The sequence below is a fragment of the Silurus aristotelis genome, assembly GCF_946808225.1.
Source record: "Silurus aristotelis genome assembly, chromosome: 17".
NCBI classification, from domain to species: Eukaryota; Metazoa; Chordata; class Actinopteri; order Siluriformes; family Siluridae; genus Silurus; species Silurus aristotelis.
This window is the reverse complement of record NC_139590.1, coordinates 15,375,093-15,394,267: the sequence shown is the minus strand read 5'-3', so window position 1 is coordinate 15,394,267 and position 19,175 is coordinate 15,375,093. Positions and strand designations below refer to the sequence as shown.

The following is a 19,175-nucleotide window of genomic DNA, read 5'->3' as shown; positions in this document are numbered from 1 at the left end:
TCTCTCTCTCTCTTATTCCTTCCTTCCTTCCTTCCTTCCTTCCTTCCTTCCTTCCTTCCTTCCTTCCTTCCTTTTTTCTTTTCCACCAACTTTTCATTCATTCATTCAATTATAAATACTGTAATAACGAAACAACCTGAGGCATTATGCATAAAATTCTGCCCGGATTTTAAGACATACAAAAACAAAATCCCATTTATGAAACCATGATCATGTACAAGCCTTTGTATATTCTAGTGCAAATAAGTGAAAATAAACACACGATGTTTACTCCTTTGCTAAGACGCGATGGCAAAAGCTGCGACTAAACCAATCAACAAAACAATACAAAGATTATTAGACATTATATAAGTGCCAATTTATACAGTATAATTAAATGAACATATTCTTCCAAACATATCTTTATTATACTTTGTTTAATTCCAGAATATTTTGACAGAATTATCACTTTTATGTAGATTTATGGTGTTTCTTTTACGGTGGAATATATTTCATATATTTTATATTTAAGGAATCACATCTGGCATGAAAGGTGATTCATTGCCCTCAGGGTGAGTCGATGCTGAGTCATTGAAAAAAAAAAAAAAAGAAAAAAAAAAAATTAAATTCACATTTAAAGGAACATTTCCCGTCAGAAAGCACATGCGAAGTTATGCAATGCTGTTCATACCTTTTTTTTTATTTATTATTTTTTTTTTTTACGCAAGCATTATAAAGGACTACCGTTTACTGTTTTATCTTATAAGAAAGCCAGCGAACAACTCCAACCTGAAGTCTCTTTCCAGCAAGTCAAGAATCAACTGATTGAATGAAAATGTTTCTTGCTGATATAAGCAAATTCTTTCTCCCATCTCCTTTTGTAAGTGCGACTGATTGCATGTATATTCTTTTATGTTGAAATATTTTGGTACTTTAACTAATTTGAAATGTGGAGCCTTTAATAAAAAAAAAAGCCATTAGGAAATCTGTCTGACTGAAAAAAATTACGAAAATGGACTTACACAACTTTTTTGTGAGTCTCCCTAAGATCTTTAGTAGAAGATAAACACCCTCGAACATCACCAAGAACTTGAATTAACATGAGGATAAAAGGTTTTTTTTATGGCAAGTACTAATGAACATGATATACCTTTCCACTTTCTTGTGAGTTTTTTTTTTTTTACATTAGCTTGTGTCACTTTTATTAATATTTAGGATTTATGTTGGTGGTAATACATTTTATATAATAACATGGCTTAGACAATAGTTTTGACTTTAAGATTTTTAGCCTGTATTAATGCATTGCTGTTTCTATAGCAACCGATCACCCAGAGACTTAACATGGGGGGATTTAAAATGTGCATATTCATTGATATGGTCAACATTTCTTCAGTGTCAGCACTTTGTAACAGAGGTAGAGATGAAATTTGAATTTTTTTCAAGATGGAGGGCTTTGACCTTTATGGTTTCTCAGTAACATGACAAGCTGTATTTCTTTTTGTCTTATTAACTTCAAAAGGCTGATGACAGGGCGACAGTTTATAGCCACTCTAACGTATGCCATAACAGGAACTACCTTGCCTTGAGGACAGTCTATAACATTGCCAAATAGCTGTGGTGTAAGAGGAATAAAAGCCTTCAGGATGTCCCGGAAAATAATTGACTTTGCATTGCATCGGGTTGCACTGCACCTCCCTGTAATTGATTATTTTCCTCTAACAAGTGTCTCATTCCATACATAATTTATACTCGGCTGTAGATACAAACAGGCACAGCACAATCCTTGTATGCTTTTTTTGTACAGGATGAGACTAATTAGCAATCCTTCAATCTCATCAATGTTGGAAATTTAAGGCCCATTGTTAATATTTTTGCAAATTTTTGGTGGAATCATGGTTATAGATAGTTATATAAATTTGTATATACTCTACCAGCAGACTGTGGTGATTTCCCCCCCCCCCCCCAAATGAAATGAGTATCAGAGAGGCACTTGTGTCAGTGAAGGATTCTGGGAATCGAGTTTTCAATTGGCAATGTTCAGGCGTGCACAGTTCTGGTCGTTTCCTTTTGTGTGATGCATTGTTTGAAAAGCCATCTTGCCATAACACCCTTGAGTTTTGATTCGTAATGGTTTTAAAATAAACCGCTCTTGCTGTGTGTCTGACTGTCTTCCTCTCCCGGAGGCTACCTGTGTGCCCACATCGCACGTGACATCTGTTAAGTGTTATTGATGCCCGACACACAAAAGGCTGATTATGTGTTTTTAATTTTAGTTTTATTATTGGATTCTCGAAAAGGGCTGTAGAGGAGAGGGTTGTTCAGATACAGACCCTGTTTTCTCTCCATGGAAATTGTGGAGGAAGTGTGATGATAATGGGGCGGAGCATTAACACTGGAAACCTCCTTACCCCCACAGTGGATACAGCCTCTGGGACCTAACAGGTGCAGCACTGATTTTTTTTTCATCTGCTTTGACTGACTGCTCTGCTGCCCCTGAGGGTTTTCTCAGGTCCCTGCACACCAACTTTCAACATTATACAAACAACTAAAATAATAATAATAATAATAATAATAATAATAATAACACCAGTAATATAAGAATTTAATATTGTGGGGTCCCTGGTTTTCTGGCTATATTCTGTGTAGTGGATTTTCACATTCTCCCTGTTTCCCCGTGGTTTTTCTTCGGTTTCCTTATACTGTCCAAAAACATGATTGTAGATGTACTATCAATCTATTGATCGATATGCCCCTAGTTATGAGTGTGTGTTTGCATTTTGAGCCAGCATCTCATCTGGCTGTACATTACCCTACCTTGTATCTAGTGTTCCTGCGTTCCTGGGACAGGCTCCAGATCTTCAGTAATCCTGATCAGTATAAAGCAATTACTGAAAATAAATGAATAAGAAAACTTCAAGTTTTCGATTAAAAAAAAAACCTCTTTCCCATCCCTTTCTCATTCTCTCTCCATTACTTTTATGCTCTCTATCTCTATGTCTCTCACCCAATTGCACAAACATTTAAGTAATATGTTGCTCCCATGCCTGAGTCATCAGAGCTGCATTGCCCAACGCTGCTAAACACACGCTGAGCACCACCATTAAATATACATGCGGCATGCCTCTCGAGGACATGTTGGGGTTTTTTTTTGTGTGCAAAAACAAAGATTAGCATCAGAAATTCCATTTTAATCAGTCTCCAGGGATGTGGCACACAGTCGGCTCGTGTCTCAAATTCACAGGGACTTGTTGTGCTTGAAGTGTGCATGCGTGTGTGTGGTGCATTTTACAGATTCTGCTCCTCTTCGTCTGATGCTGATTAAAACAAATGGCTTTTTCTCGCTCCCGCTTTATCTTGTTTAGTGAGAATTGCTCTGCTGTATTGCATTATCATTATACATGTATGTGTTTTAGCTGTGTGATTTGTCCCCCAGAATTTGTCTTCCTTGCCTTTCTTCCTGCTCTGACCACTAGGCTACACTGCTTCCTGTCTCTCTCCCTCCCTCTCTCTCTCTCTCTCTCTCTCTCTCTCTCTCTCTCTCTCTCTCTCTCTCTCTCTCTCTCTCTCTCTCTCTCTCTCTCTCTCTCTGTTTCTGTTAGTGTGTGAATGACCATGTTCTCTTATTGTTCCCGCTCTCATTCTCACAACGAAAAGAACCGAGCCCTATCTTTTCTACGCAGTAAGCAACACTACAGTGACATTGTGCGAGGGTCACACAATCTTCATTTCCATCAAGTGTCTATTTATTATATTACGTCTATACTGAAAATGTAAGCAACTGGTTTTTGCCTCTAACGTTTTTTTTTTTTCAGTCCAAATGGAAGCAGTTTTGCTGTGAGAAATCGTGCCTGTGCATAGCACATCGCTTAGGGAGCAGGCAGTGGGGTGAGGGTGGCAGAGGGGGATTAGTGTTGTATAAAATCTATCCAGTATTAAAGAGACAGCAGAGGCCCAGGAGTTAATCCCCTGCTGCGGGGCAGGAGTGATAGAGGGAGGAGGCTAACGGCTGGAGAAAGGAGGAGGGCTGGATTTATGCTTCTCAGGTACCAATTTTCCACCGACACAGTGCCGATGCCAGAGCTGGAACCAAAGCCATTATCGTCTGTAAACAGAACTGAGTCGTTGTAGTAGGCAATTACACTCCAGATGACAGAAACATGTTTTTATTTTTTTTATTTTTTTGTCCCCCATTTATAAATGAAAGTCAATGAATTCATTGCGATAGCAGATTTTCACGAACTGTTTGTGTGTCATAAATCATAAATTTGTCAACTTGCTAAATCTTTATTTACATGTTTGTTTCATTCATTCATTTGTTTTTAGTAACTGTTTTTTTTTTTTTTTTTCTTGGTCCAGAACCATGTGTTACATCTGAACCCAATTGATACACATGCAGAGAGCATTTTCCAAGTGATTATATTTCTCTATGTAATTGCTTATTTTACTGATTGTACACATTTCATTTCAATCCAATAGAAGTTTCATCTTCATTAGGCTCAATCAGTTTCCTCTTTTTGTTTTGGTGTATATAAACTATATGGTAATATTTATGAACACCTGACTTTTCAGCCATATGGGTTTTCTTCCCAAAATGTTACCACAAAGCTGGAAGCACACATAGGATGTATTTGATTTGAATTGAACTAGAAGTCTCAAACTTGTTCCAGCTTGACAATGCCCCTATGCACAAAGCCTGATCCATAAATATATGGTTTACATGGGTTTGTGTGGAAGATTTTGAATGGCCTGCTATAGAGCTCTGACCGTAACCCTATTGAACATCTTTAGAATGAATTAGAATGCTGACCACACCCCCATCCCTCATCACCCTATATCAGTACCTGACTAAGTGGAGCCTAGTGGAATATATTCCTACAAGATTGGTAGTTATAATACCAGAAAATGTATATGGATTTTATGGTCAGGTGTTTACAAACTTTAGTATATATAATGTATGTATGACTGTTGGTTATTCAGATGAAAGCTTAGCTACAGTTTGGCAGGTGTTCTTTGGTTATTTTCTCTGAAATAATCCCAACAATGCATATTCAAGTATGTGGTATAAAGTAAATGGTTCGAATTGTAATAGGGTGAAATACCATTTCTTCGGTAGCAAAACTACAAAGGCAAAAATAGCTGTTTAAAAGGTTGGCTTGGAGTGAATTATATGGACCCTTTAATTAGATGCTAAGAACATTTAGCTGTTTTTGCATGGCTGCCAGCAGCCCTTAATTGTTCAGTGTAAAGTTATTTTTTTTCCAGTCCTTCGTTTTCCTCTGGTGTGACTTATTGCAACTTGAATGACTAAACAAATGAAAAAAAAAAAATTCTATGGTAAAAGTCTCCATGACATTTATTTTAATGTATGTTTTTATTTAAATTGGAATTTCTAGTCCTTTTTTTAACACATTTCCATACAAATGTATATACTCCCTTCTCACTGTTTCAGCTTTCCCAAAAAGAAAGTTTGAGTTGCTTGAGTAGTTCAAATGAACCAAATTTTATTGTAGTGAGGAGGAAATGCACAAATTTTCTTGCAGAAAATCTGAGAAATAAAGCTGAGACATGAGAGGGAGACATAGTGGTAAGATTAGGCAAAGACTAAAGCTGTATACATCAATCTTAGTGTTGTTTTAGAGTGTGTGTGTGTGTGTGTGTGTGTGTGTGTGTGTGTGTGTGTGTGTGTGTGTGTGTGTGTGTGTGTGTGTGTTTGTGTGTGTGTGTGCGTGCCAAATGAATAAAGTCAGCCGTGTGTTAAGGTGTTTGTACATGTAAAGGTGTTTAATTTGTAGAATACGGTGGGAGGAGCAGGGTGGGATTAGTTGTAGATGTTATCATGTTTTGAGGTTAGTGGAGATTAGACAGAAATAGGAATTGGGAGGTTTAGTGTAGCATCTGACTAATAGCTTTAAAGTGGTACCCAAACACAGAGATGCTTATGAAAAAAAAAAAAAAAAAAAAAAACCCTATATATATATATATATAAATATAATAATTAACACAAATTTCTTGTCTGTTCTCTACACTATCTGTACAGCAGCAGAGCCTTAAAATATTTACCAATTATTATTATTTACTTTAATTATTTACCAGTATTTTCCAGTTATTTACCAGTTTTTTTTGTCCTCAAGCACGCTTTGCATCACATTTGATTTCATGCAGAGTCTGTGTTGTGACTTTTTCATAAATTGGTCAGAGAAAAGTTAAAGTAAGAACATCAATAAGTGTGAGAGAATATGCCTATGTCACTATGATGTATAGTCTTTGTGCAAGTATGTGTGTATAATAGCTTCTAGACAGTGTGATGCTTCCTCTGAGATGCATCTAATTACAGTGAGGTCAGGCTATGATTACATACACACAAGTAAAGCTCTCTCTTTCCCTTTAACCATGTTTCAGAGACGTACTTTGTGTAACCGAGAACCTTTGGCTGTTCTGGCAGACAGAGGGCTTTGTGTAACTTAATCTGCACATATTTCTGTGTGTATGTCTTGTATGTGCATTATAGAAAATGGGGTGGGGGGGGGGGGGGACAAACACAAGACAGTCAGGTCTGTGTTAATTCCACCAGCTCATGCCTTTCATACTAAATAGAAAACCCTAAACATGTTAATGTTCCTTTCACAAGGCAGCTCTCGCCGGGAAACTTTATGATGTTCCATCAAATTTAGTTATCCCTCGTTAGGCCGTGTCTCCACTTTTACAGCGCAACCTGGGACTCTGATTTACATCCTATCCTGTTGCACAAATCCTTCAGTAAACCAACAGCAACACTCAATAGTAGAGTGTTTGAGAAAGGCTTGAGTTATTAATTTGGCAAAAAATCTAATGAAATAGTACAGGGAGGAAAAAGGGTACATTAACTTGATGTTCCTGAACTATTCTAAGGTTATCCTCAGATCCAATACCAGTAATAGTGATTAGGAAACCATGAAGCTGTTACAGATGAGTAAAATTAGATCAAAGACTATAGATGGAATTGATAATTTCTGCTTTTCTTTATCGAGTAGGTAAAATTAAAGGTCTAGGTGGCTGAAAACCCGAGACGCAGATATTTAAGTTTATCTTTTGCTGCTGCAGTACCACCACTAAACCACCAATAAACATATTGCAGTTCATTTTAAATTCAATACCAGCTCTCTACCAGCTTACCAACTTTCATATTTGCTCTTCTGTGCATGGACTTAAGTCTTTAAATCCATACATTAATTTGAAATATACACCTGGAATGTGGGCCAAAATGGAGAAGAAAGTGTGGGTAATTGAAGTCCATCCTATGCCAATGTTATTTCCACTACCTGCACCAGAATTGGCTGTTGGTAAACTATCATCAACAGTGAATCAATTAATATTCCTGAAATTGCTTCCTGTAGGTTTGTATTCTTGTGAAAAGCATTATTAAAGTCTTTATGAAGCGGTTCATGTAGCCAAGACTCTTGTGTAGCCAAGAATTCAAAGATAAAACTATTTCTATGAAATAGTTTTTATTAGTGACGGATTTTCACAGAATATTGGAAACATTTAATATTTAAAACATCCAACCCACAGCAATTGAATTTTCCAGACTTCTATATACCTTTAACTTGTTAAGAACCAAACTTTCATTTTGCATGCATTTTAAATTCTTTCTAGCTATTTGGGATTAGCAGGACCCCACTGTTTACTGTAGGTTTGCAGAACAGAAGTTTGAAAATAAAAGCACAGTAATGAAAAATGGCACCCCTACGTGGCACAATGAGTTTTAGGAACACAATGGATTCACTGAGATAACACACAGCTATAAACTGAGAGGTTAAGGGATATCATGTGTTTCCTCCAATACATTTAAAACCAGCCAGCACATCTTTCCAAACTGCTGCTCATAGGCATCTGAACACACTCATAGGAGTCGTCACTAACTGCCTTCCGAGCATGACCAGTTTTGTTCTTTTGGACTTCTGACTGTGCCATTGTCTGGATTGTCTCCTGACAACGCTTTCCTGTTGCATCGCTTGGGAACCCATCTGTTAAAGTTAGTCAAGAGTAAACAAGATTATGCGTGTTTGCTGATGCGCTCTGGAAAAAGGTCTATGCTTCGTAATCTACCTTTGCCACTCTTTCTGTGAATATGTGCTTTATCTGGCCATGTTTGGTGATGTATTTAGTAACGTTCTAGGTTTTTAGCTAATGCTGGCAGTTTGGCTCAAAAGACCAGTGCGTGAATGACTAGCCTGCTTGTTTATCTGCAGTAAAATATAGTAAGTCAAACATCCTGTCAGAGATTTCCTTATACAGGAGAAGTGTCTCAAATCTCATACTGTTGACACTTCCATAAAAAAAATGCAACGCGGTCGCCGGCGGTCTTGCAGAAACTACGCTTGCCCAGTCCTGTTTGATTATGTGTCTGTAAACCGTATGAGCATTTGTTCTTGTATGTGCTCAGACATGCATCAGTATGTGACAGCTGTCCCTCTCACACGTGTGGCTGTTAATGCTTGCTGTGTGTGTGTGTTTTATATGATAGCATGTGCGAATGTGTGTGGAGTCTTTTAGAGAGGCCAGTTTAAAGATGCGCTGCTTTGAAGCGTGGCGTCACTTTAATTCTTGACTGATTTTATAGGCTTGCCTCCGTGCCAGCTCACTGCCGCCCGGTGCGTCTGGACGCCATTCCTGCACACACCATCTGCACAGGGTGTGTGTATGTGTATGCGTGTCTGAGAGAGAGAGAGTGAGTACTTACTGAGTCTGTGTATTTACATAAGCGTGAGGGTATGAATGCTCTATCAATGTTTGTATGTATATGATTGTGTCTGTTAATGCGATTGGTTGGTATGTATGCTGTGAGAGACAGAACATTGGTTAAAAGTTCTATATTTGAGAGAGAGATAGCAAGAGAGAGTGAGCTAGAGAGGCCTTGTATTGCTCTCGGGTCTCTTGATTTATGAGCCTGGGAAGGAAATCTTTCATTTGTTGCCTTTCATCTCTTTCATCCATCCTCTCCCCCTCCCTTTTACTGCCTCAATAGAATCCAGCCTGGTCTCTGTGTCCCACACACTGCCATAATACAGTGACAGTGGAGCAGGAGAGAAAGAGAGAGCAAGAATGTGATAGAGAGAAATATCAAGAGAGAAAGAAAAGAGAAGGCCGACAGAAGCATGGATGGGTAAATGAGAAAGATATTTTCAGTGCCTTATTAAATTCTTCTACATATAGCTTGGTAGAGGCACATTTTGTTGCGTGCGTGTGCGTGTGTGTGGACATGAGTCATTAAGCAGGCTATACCCTAATCTGTGAATAATTCAATGAACCCGTTGTTATGGCGCCTGCATGGTGTTGCTGTTCTCCGGATCGTTGCTTCTGTAAGAATGAGAATAGAAGGGGAAAAACAGATTGAGAGAGAAGAGAGGAAAAGAAGGAAAGAGAATTTCCTTTTCTCTCTCCTTTTGCTGACTCTTAGTTCACACAGAGGTCAGGCCTTCTCTGTCAGAGCGCACTTAGGTGCTAACTGTAAATATACCTTAGCTTTCACCACATGTAAACACTGCAGCATCCACACAAGCAGGTCTGTGGACATACACTTACACACACACACGACTCTTTTTGTTTGCTTGCTCTCCTGAATCCGTCCAGTAGGTATGTGGACCCGGTTTAAGACGTGAAAGCGGGAAACTGCAGACTCGTTTGGCCAGTGCGTGCACTTCCCCTGCTTTCTCACAGAGTCTGTGCTACATTCTTTACCTCTGTGTGAACCTTAGTGTCAGTCAAGTGAGTCAAAAGCCTGTAGCCTCCTTGCAAATCTAAATGATAACTGATGTAAATCTGATCTCAGGTCAGTTTGAATGAAACACTAATGTGTAAAATCCAACATGGTTACAATAGCTGTGCGTCTGTGTGTCTGTTTGTATATGCGGTGTGTGTGTGTTGGGGGTTGTCATTGCGATTAGAGGAAACACTGCAGTGAAGTGTTCATATAAGAGGCTCATGTTGATGCTACAGCACCATTAGGAAAAGAAAGGGGGTGAGGGGTTAGACACACTTGTGATTGCCTTGTATTCTGATAAGCTTTTAACCACAACAACCCTTTAAATTAATAGTCAACACAGATATTCAGGTTCAGGAATGTTTGCTGAATTGAAGTAATTTCACATAGCAGTTTCTCACAGTACAACAGTACACGTATTTATACCGAAAATTTTATGTATTAAGTGGCAGACCGAAATTTTGTTTAGTCTCCGCCTCGCACTTTGGGAGCAGTTAAAATATATATTTTTTTATTATTAAACACAAGCAAAAATTCGAAGGGTTTAAAAACACACTAGAGAAACTAGTCACTGTGGCTATATATCACTCACTCTGTACCGGAAATAAGATTTGTTTTGAGCATGCAACCATAACCATGTTGTCGGCCGATGCACCAGTAATTTCGGTTGTTTATAAGAAATAAAGTCGCAATTACGAGAAATAAACTCGGAATTGCGAGAAATAAAGTCGGAACTTTTTTATGTGGCGTAAACAGGCTTTGATATGATTCAGGCAAAAGAAAACGACAGAAAGTTTCCGAATTTTAGGATCATTTCATACTAAAATATAAAGAAAACACCGTACAGTGCGTTTACTTAAAACATTGAAAAAATCTGAATAAAAAAAGAAAGATTTTTATTTATGATTTCTTATATATTTGTATTTACATTTTGATTTTATATGGCAATCGAATGCTCTAAACGGCTTTATTCTTGTATCCAATTTCAGCAATAAAATGTAAATTTTTCTAAAAAGAAAACAGGTAACTTGGTTATTTTATGAGACCTGTCTTATTTTCTCTTGTATCTTTAGTATTGCTCTTTAATAAAGAAAAAGTACTTCTTATCCAATCTCGATTAATCGTTGGGATAATCGGTAGAATACTTGATTACTAAAAAATATAATATGTAACCAAGCAGGCATTTTATTTAAAATTGTTTTAAAAATTTCAACTGTGTAATGTTAATGATCACAAATGTTAATAATAATAAACTGCATAAAAAAAAACCAAGCAATTTTATGTTTTGCATCTTTTCGCTCTATCCATACCGAAATTGAACCAAACCGTGCCTTAAAAAACAAGGTACGTAGGGAACCGTGAATTTTTGTGTATCGTTACACCCCTAAATTATGTTTATTTATGTTTTTTTTTTTATGTTTTATATGTATATATATACAGTGAGGAAAATAAGTATTAGAACACCCTGCTATTTTGCAAGTTCTCCCACTTAGAAATCATGTAGGGGTCTGAAATTGTCATTGTAGGTGCATGTCCACTGTGAGAGACATAATCTAAAAAAAAAAAATCCAGAAATCATAATGTATGAATTTTTTAACTATTTATTTGTATGATACAGCTGCAAATAAGTATTTGAACACCTGAGAAAGTCTTTGTTAATATTTGGTACAGTAGCCTTTACAGAGGTCAAACATTTCCTGTAGTTTTTCACCAGGTTTGCACACACTGCAGGAGGGATTTTGGCCCACTCCTTCACACAGATCTTCTCTAGATCAGTCAGATTTCTGGCCTGTCGCTGAGAAACATGGAGTTTGAGCTCCCTCCAAAGATTCTCTATTGGGTTTAGGTCTGGAGACTGGCTAGGCCACGCCAGAACCTTGATATGCTTCTTACAGAGCCACTCCTTGGTTATCCTGGCTGTGTGCTTCGGGTCATTGTCATGTTGGAAGACTCTGCCTCGACCCATCTTTAATGCTCTAACTGAGGGAAGGAAGTTGTTCCCCAAAATCTTGCAATACATGGCCCCGGTCATCCTCTCCTTAATACAGTGCAGTCACCCTGTCCCATGTGCAGAAAAACACCCTCAAAGCATGTTGCTACCACCCCCATGCTTCACAGTAGGGATAGTGTTCTTGGGATGGTACTCATCATTCTTCTTCCTCTAAACACGTTTAGTGGAATTATGACCCAAAAGTTCTATTTTGGTCTCATTTGACCACATGACTTTCTCCCTCTGGATCATCCAAATGGTCATTGGCAAACTAATGACGTGCCTGGACATGTGCTGGTTTAAGCAGGGGAACCTTCTGTGCCATGCATGATTTCAAACCATGACGTCTCAGTGTATTACCAACAGTAACCTTGGAAATGGTGGTCCCAGCTGTTTTCAGGTCATTGACCAGCTCCTCCCGTGTAGTTCTGGGCTGATTTCTCACCTTCCTTAGGATCATTGAGACCCCCACAAGGTGAGATCTTGCATGGAGCCCCAGTCCGAGGGAGATTGACAGTCATGTTTAGCTTCTTCCATTTTCTAATGATTGCTCCAACAGTGGACCTTTTTTCACCAAGCTGCTTGGCAATTTCCCCGTAGCCCTTTCCAGCCTTGTGGAGGTGTACAATTTTGTCTCTAGTGTCTTTGGACAGCTCTTTGGTCTTGGCCATGTTAGTAGTTGGATTCTTACTGATTGTATGGGGTGGACAGGTGTCTTTATGCAGCTAACGACCTCAAACAGGTGCATCTAATTTAGGATAATAAATGTAGTGGAGGTGGACATTTTAAAGGCAGACTAACAGGTCTTTGAGGGTCAGAATTCTAGCTGATAGACAGGTGTTCAAATACTTATTTGCAGCTGTATCATACAAAGAAATAGTTTAAAAATCATATATTGTGATTTCTGGATTTTTTTTTTTAGATTATGTCTCTCACAGTGGACATGCACCTACGATGACAATTTCAGACCCCTCCATGATTTCTAAGTGGGAGAATTTGCAAAATAGCAGGGTGTTCAAATACTTATTTTCCTCACTGTATATATATACATTTGACATTTTTTAAACAATTTGAAATAAAATACCTGCTTGGTTAAATAATATATACAATTATATTTAATACAAATAAAATAGAATAAATCAAATTAATGCTATTAATTTTTTTATTATTTTGATTAAATTGAGTAATCGAATTAAATTGGTGCAAATTAAATTGATTGAATAAAAATTCATCAATAAAAATGTATCAAACAGTCGAGATTTGTTAGACTCCATTTGGGTAATACAGATGTGTGTGTGTGTGTGTGTGTGTGTGTGTGTGTGTGTGTGTGTGTGTTACATTGAATATAAAATTTTCTACTTAATTGTTCTGCTTATTTCAGCATACTTTAACAAATGTTTTCATTCCTTCCATTCTTCATTCATTCACTCCCTCGATTTGCAGAATTGTCAGGATTTTCTCCTTTTAAGAGAAATTTTCGAAGCTGGACATAAAATGTTAAAGAATCCATCATGCTAGAGTTAGCTGCTAGCCACTCACTGGTCGCAGCTAATGCTTAAGCTATGAACTCTTTAGCATTTTCATGCATGTGCAAAACAAATCTTACTTCCAGTACAGAGTGAGTAGCCACACTCTCAGCCAAACTCAAGTTTTATATATATATATATATATATATATATATATATATATATATATATATATATATATATATATATATATATATATACACACACACACACACACACACACACACACACACACACACACACACACACACACACCCCTGGCATTGGTGTGTATGCTTCAAGTTGAATAATAATAAAAAAAGAAAAAATGCACTCTAAGTGCGAGGCAGAGACTAAACTAACTTGCGGTCTGCCACATAATATGTTCCTGAGGGAACTCATCTTCTGCATGTAAAATGGATTGCATTGGTACTAAAAGCTCTGTACCGAAAACTCTCGGTACGAATACGTGTGCTGTTACACCTCTAATGTAATATATATATATATATATATATATATATATATATATATATATATATATATATATATGTATATATATATGACATTTGACATTTTCTTAGTCTCTCTCTCTCTCTCTCTCTCTCTCTCTCTCTCTCTCTCTCTCTCTCTCTCTCTCTCTCTCTATATATATATATATATATATATATATATATATATATATATATATATATATATATATATATATATATACACACACACACACACACAGAAAATCTCAATTCCTTCTAACAGTCATGCTTTAATGTGTGTTTGGTCACATTAGTGTTTATTGCTGGTTATATTCTTAAGTGTGACTGATTAACATTGTCAGATTTGTTCCAGAGAAGCTCTTGATTTGGAGCTGGGATCTGATGACTATCATGAGGGGTGTCACTGAGTGGAATCAGTCTTTTTTCACTAAGTATTTCAGTGGTGCCTGTAATAATACAGCTGTTGTAACAGTTGTCTACTATAGAACTATTGTGTTTACTTACATTTTATTATCGTTGGTTTTATTTTATTTTGTTGTACGTAATTCCTTTTTTATTGTGTTGCCTCAGAGTCTTGCCCACATACCCTTGTGGACATTAGGTTCCACTGAGGATGGGTACTATTTAATTGGTTCCTCTCAAAGTTTCTTCTTCATATCAGTTCAGTGAGCTTTTCCTTGCCGTTATTGTCATTATTGGCACTAAACTTATAGGCGCTAACATATAAATTCAAATTTTATAACCTATTTATATCTGTCAAGTTGCTGTGAGACAATGTCCATTGTTAAATTCACAAAAAAAATTAATAAAAAAAAAAACAGAATTAAATACACCCAAAGAAAGAGTTCTTTTTAGTATAACTGTTTGAATGACTGTTTCAAGGTTTAGGGTACTGCATTCATGTGATATGACTTTCAGATTCACAGTGTGCAAAAATTAATTTGTAACAGAGCAGGCAGTGTTACTGTAGAGAAAACAGGCAAAAAGCATATTACTAAAACCTAACAATAATAATAATAGTAATAATAATTAATAAAATGATTCTCTCTCTCACACACAAACACACACCCACACTGACACTCTGGCACTCTCTCACTCACACTCTCTCTTCCCCCAAGTAATCCATAAAGAATCCCCAAATCCACTCTTGCACTCACCCCTACCTCCCACACATTACCCACCACAGCTGTGCTGACATGGTTTATAGCAACCCAAGCTCCATATATACAGTTAAAGGGAAAAAAGGACGGTAATCTATGAGTTTCGCCAGACCACGCCATCACAAGTCAGTGTTTAATGGCTGTGGAGGGATAAAGAGTTTCCATTTTAGATGAAACAATGCCAGTGACGTGAGAACTCATCTGGAAAAGCTTTATTAGAGTTAGTGTGTTGGTCTTTGTGCGTGATGTTTTATGCCCAGGGTGAGCGAATTAAAAAAATGGTTTCCGGGTCCAAGCTAGCACCTCTGTCTATGGCATGGTAAAAATGGGAGTCGGGCAGAGTGGATGTGTGCAAGTCACATTGCCATGCATTCACATAATGACTATACCAAGCAGCTATGTAGCCACTGCTATGGCCAACCATTTCATCCCAATACTGCCATGACCCTCCCTTTTCTATCCCTGTAATCAGATACCACAGGCTTTTGTAAATATGTGTGTGCAGTTCTCAGTGCCCTACAGCATTTGCTGCCCTGATTGCAGTCTTAGCTGTTGGCCTTATACGTAGGACCCAGCTGTAGTGCATCTGTGTACATGTTGACATCTCCCTATTTTTTTTACTGTTTCAATGTGCCTCTCTTTCTCCATTCTCTTCCTCAATTCCCTTACTGCATATAAAGCAGATGCAAAGGAATGAATGCTTTATGAACACAAATAAATGTGCTAAAAAGGAGAACAAAGTGTAATGCCAAACACAGAAGCCCAGTTTAGAGTGAGAGCCATATAGAGTGAAGCAAAGAGAGACTGACAGTCCTGAGGCAATCTTTCTCTCTGTCGTTGACCTTAGAACTATTCTGTTATTTCTCTTGGCTTTTAAATGAGCCTAACTGAGAGGAGAGGAGCCCTCATATCTGATGAGCCTATCCACTTCATGTTTCACTTCATCTACCCTTTTGCCTGTAAATCTGATATTCCATGCCATGCTAGGTCATCGGAAATGCTCCCAATTTTACTCATTCAATCCCCCCAGATGTTGAGCAGACCGTGTCCTGGCATTCCTCGGATGACCGGCATTGGCGAATGGAAAGCATAACTCATGTTTAAGGTCCTGGATTTGTTGGACATGGAAACAGCAAGCTTGGGAGTTATGGAGACAAGGAGGAGAGCATAGAACTGGAGTAGACAATGGTTTTAATGCACCAATGATTGCGTACACATTCCAGACCCTTGCCTCCTTATTGTCTTGTGAATTATACTTTGTAATCTTGGTTTTGACGATATCCTATTAGGATTTCTCTACCACTGCTCTGCTTTGGTTTGCTTTCCTCAGTGTAGATCATCTGCAATATCCTTGTAGTGAGTGAACGGAATCATATACTTGGTCATCGCTCATCATATTATACATTATACATACATTCATCTTTGTATGTGTTTGCAAAGGACACAGTGGGTTCTTGTAGAGTATATGAAGGACAGATTAAAGCAGGACATTCCAGCTTTGTGCCAGTTGCATGCTGGGATGCTGATTTATGTGGCGTTTGGGCAGAGGGAGGGGTGGGTCTGTGACTAACTGTAAAGACTCAGTCTATGTTGGCCTCTCCAGCCAAATTGATGTACAAAAAAAGACCCCAAAAAAGGCGGTAGAGAAGAAAGAGAGGGGCAGCTTTTTATGTTGGTAGAGAGGTTACGGGGAGGACAAGAATATAGGACTGAGAGATAGAAGGGAGATATGGGATAAAGAGTGGGAACCGAGCAGGGAAACTGAGAAGAAGAATGAGTGATTGAGACAGTGAAGCAAAGTGGCAGAATTGGTAGAGGAGAGACAGGCAGTCTTTGTAGAGTAAATCAACCCTGAAGACTGCAGAGGCACACTATAGTAACACACAGTGGATTTATGCACTGTTGCTCTGTGGATCATCCATTTTTCATAGAAAAGCTTCGCTGAAGATACTTAGTCTTGCTGCTAAGTCTTGTGGCTGTAAAGTTGCTTACGTAAATGCTTCAGTCCTGGCAGTGTGTTTGTGTAGTGTAGCCTGTCAAGCCACATAGGCTGAGCACAGTCATCTGGTTACCTGCACGTTTGCCTTTATTAGCCTGGAAAAGACCACCCAGCTCTTGATTGCAGGGGGTTTACTTTGATGTGGAATGAACGCATGTAGGTAGCAAGGATACAAACCGCTCTTAAAACACACTCGTACCCTTTTATCGGCTTCTGTGTGGCGTCATCACACGTAGCCAAAGTCTCGTGTAACATACACCCACCCATGCACACCCAGTTTCGCTGCGCGTTCCTAACCCATGCCTGGCTCTTGTAGTGAGCCCAGAGCTAGAAGCTTCAAATCACAACACCTTTTAATTCTTTTATTAAGTTCAAAACCTGTAAAATTTCTGTATGAATAGCATTCCCAGGGGCTGTCCATTCTGCCTTTAGATTTTAGGATCACATAACCATTTTACCAAGGCTTCCTGCCTATTTGGCTTTGACACGTAACATGTCTAAAAATGCTGTTCAACTCTGTCTTCACTGGAAAACCACGTGGATTGGGCAACAGTAATTCTGAAACAAACCAGAGCTGTAAAATTCCCCGACTCCCCGCCAGTGGAACGAGCAAGCCATGTGAAATTGTGTTGGGGAGATATCAGAGCTGTGGGAGCCGCTTTGTACGATGCACTATGACTCAAGCCCAGCTCAACTCAAACAGATGGCGGCTCTTAAAGATGGTGCCGAGCAGGAGCTTGGTGTTCTGGGAACAGTGGAGAACGGCCCACTCCACCTACACTGGAGCTAAACTGCACGCTGTTTGACGAGTACTAGTTGGATTAGGCTTACGAAGGAGCAGTTTACAAATCCAGTACAATGTCCATCAACACCACAAGACATTGGGGAACTGTTTCATCTGTTTTGTCAATGACAGACACCATGGCTTTCACCACAGTGTCACAGTCTTCACTGTCTCAATTGCCAGCATGAACAGTGAGGTCTAGCAGCTAGGAATAGTCTCATTCTATGTTGGCTTAAAGTATTATGCACTAATAAATTTGTTACATTCTGTTCTAACAGACTTGTTATGTTCTGCATTATTTAACCTCTTCTTGCAGAAGGTATTGCCTTTAGAATTAATTTTCATAAGTTATAAGAACAAATGAATTTAAAAGAATTGGCAATAACACTGAGGGTCTTGTATCTTCTTAGCATGCTGTTGGGGATTGCTAGACCTGGACCCAGGCCCCCAAGCCTAGCCCACTCTGTCCTCCCCAGTGGGCTTTATGATGGTGGGAAAAGAGTGTGTGATTATCAGATGGGACCAAAGCAATGTTTATGAGCTTGAGCAGCTCATATCAGCTTTGCTGTATGGGCCCCGTGGGTGGCTAGATCAAATTTTTCCCTACTGTACTAGTGGGAACAGCATGAGAAATAAAGCAGATTGGATTGTAGGGAGAAACTGCTGGGAAACTGGGAAGCTGTTTGTGTCAGTGTTTGGGTAGAACTGCTATATCTATGCCAGAAATTAGCTATAGTTCCAGCTAGTTACTGAAGTGGTACAAGCTACAAAATTGAATAGAAAAATGAATGTATTGTGATGATGTGCTATAAAATGTTAAGTTGAAGCTAAAATTTAATAAAAATGTGTATATCTTTTTATATTTACCTTAATAACCTATGTTGTCAGACATCCTAGCATTTCTTATCCATGCTAGCATTCTAGCCACAAAATGACTTTGGAATTATAACTAAAGGATTTGTCTTGTGTGCAATATGCCTAAACCTTATATACATTATTCTTAATACCCAATATTTAATTATTTTTTATTATTAACATAACATAACTAACATAAATACTTGTGGATAAACCAAGTGTTCAGATATTCTTGTTACATACTTTATGCTATGTTAACTGTACATGTACTGCATGTTTATGTTAATGGACCCAAGATCTTTGTCTTACTGTTTTCCTACATAATGTACCTTAGGCATGTGAAATTATGTATAAAATTGTGTCTTATTCTAGTTCAATAATTGTTTTATTTGTATGACACTTTTAACAATGTACATTGTACAAAAGAAGCTTTATAGAAATAGTCTACAAATTAAAATTGTACATTTATAAATTATTCTCTAAGTTTAACCTTATAAGCAAACCAGTGGCAGCAGGCTAATAACCATCAATTGAGAGGAACATGTTGCTCTAATGGAAACAAGGCCAAACATATTTAATGCAAACTATGTTATCAGAGGTGGCAAAAGTACACATCATTCTTTTAGGTAGAAGTATAGATACTCATGTTTTAAAATACTCTGGTAAAAGTTGA

The 19,175-nt window shown here is 38.1% G+C and overlaps 1 protein-coding gene across 7 annotated transcripts in view; it reads left to right on the top strand.

The window, feature by feature from the left end:
* Window positions 1-19,175, top strand: part of bahcc1a (BAH domain and coiled-coil containing 1a) — a 77,072-nt gene that overhangs the window by 9,462 nt on the left and 48,435 nt on the right. The window contains exon 1 of one of the 7 annotated variants that reach the window (XM_083565732.1): window positions 744-859. The exons of the other annotated variants lie outside the window; for them this stretch is intronic. The gene's annotated coding sequence lies outside the window, so the exon portion shown is untranslated. Of the gene's footprint in view, window positions 1-743; window positions 860-19,175 lie in introns of those variants that run through there. 7 annotated transcript variants of the gene reach the window in all.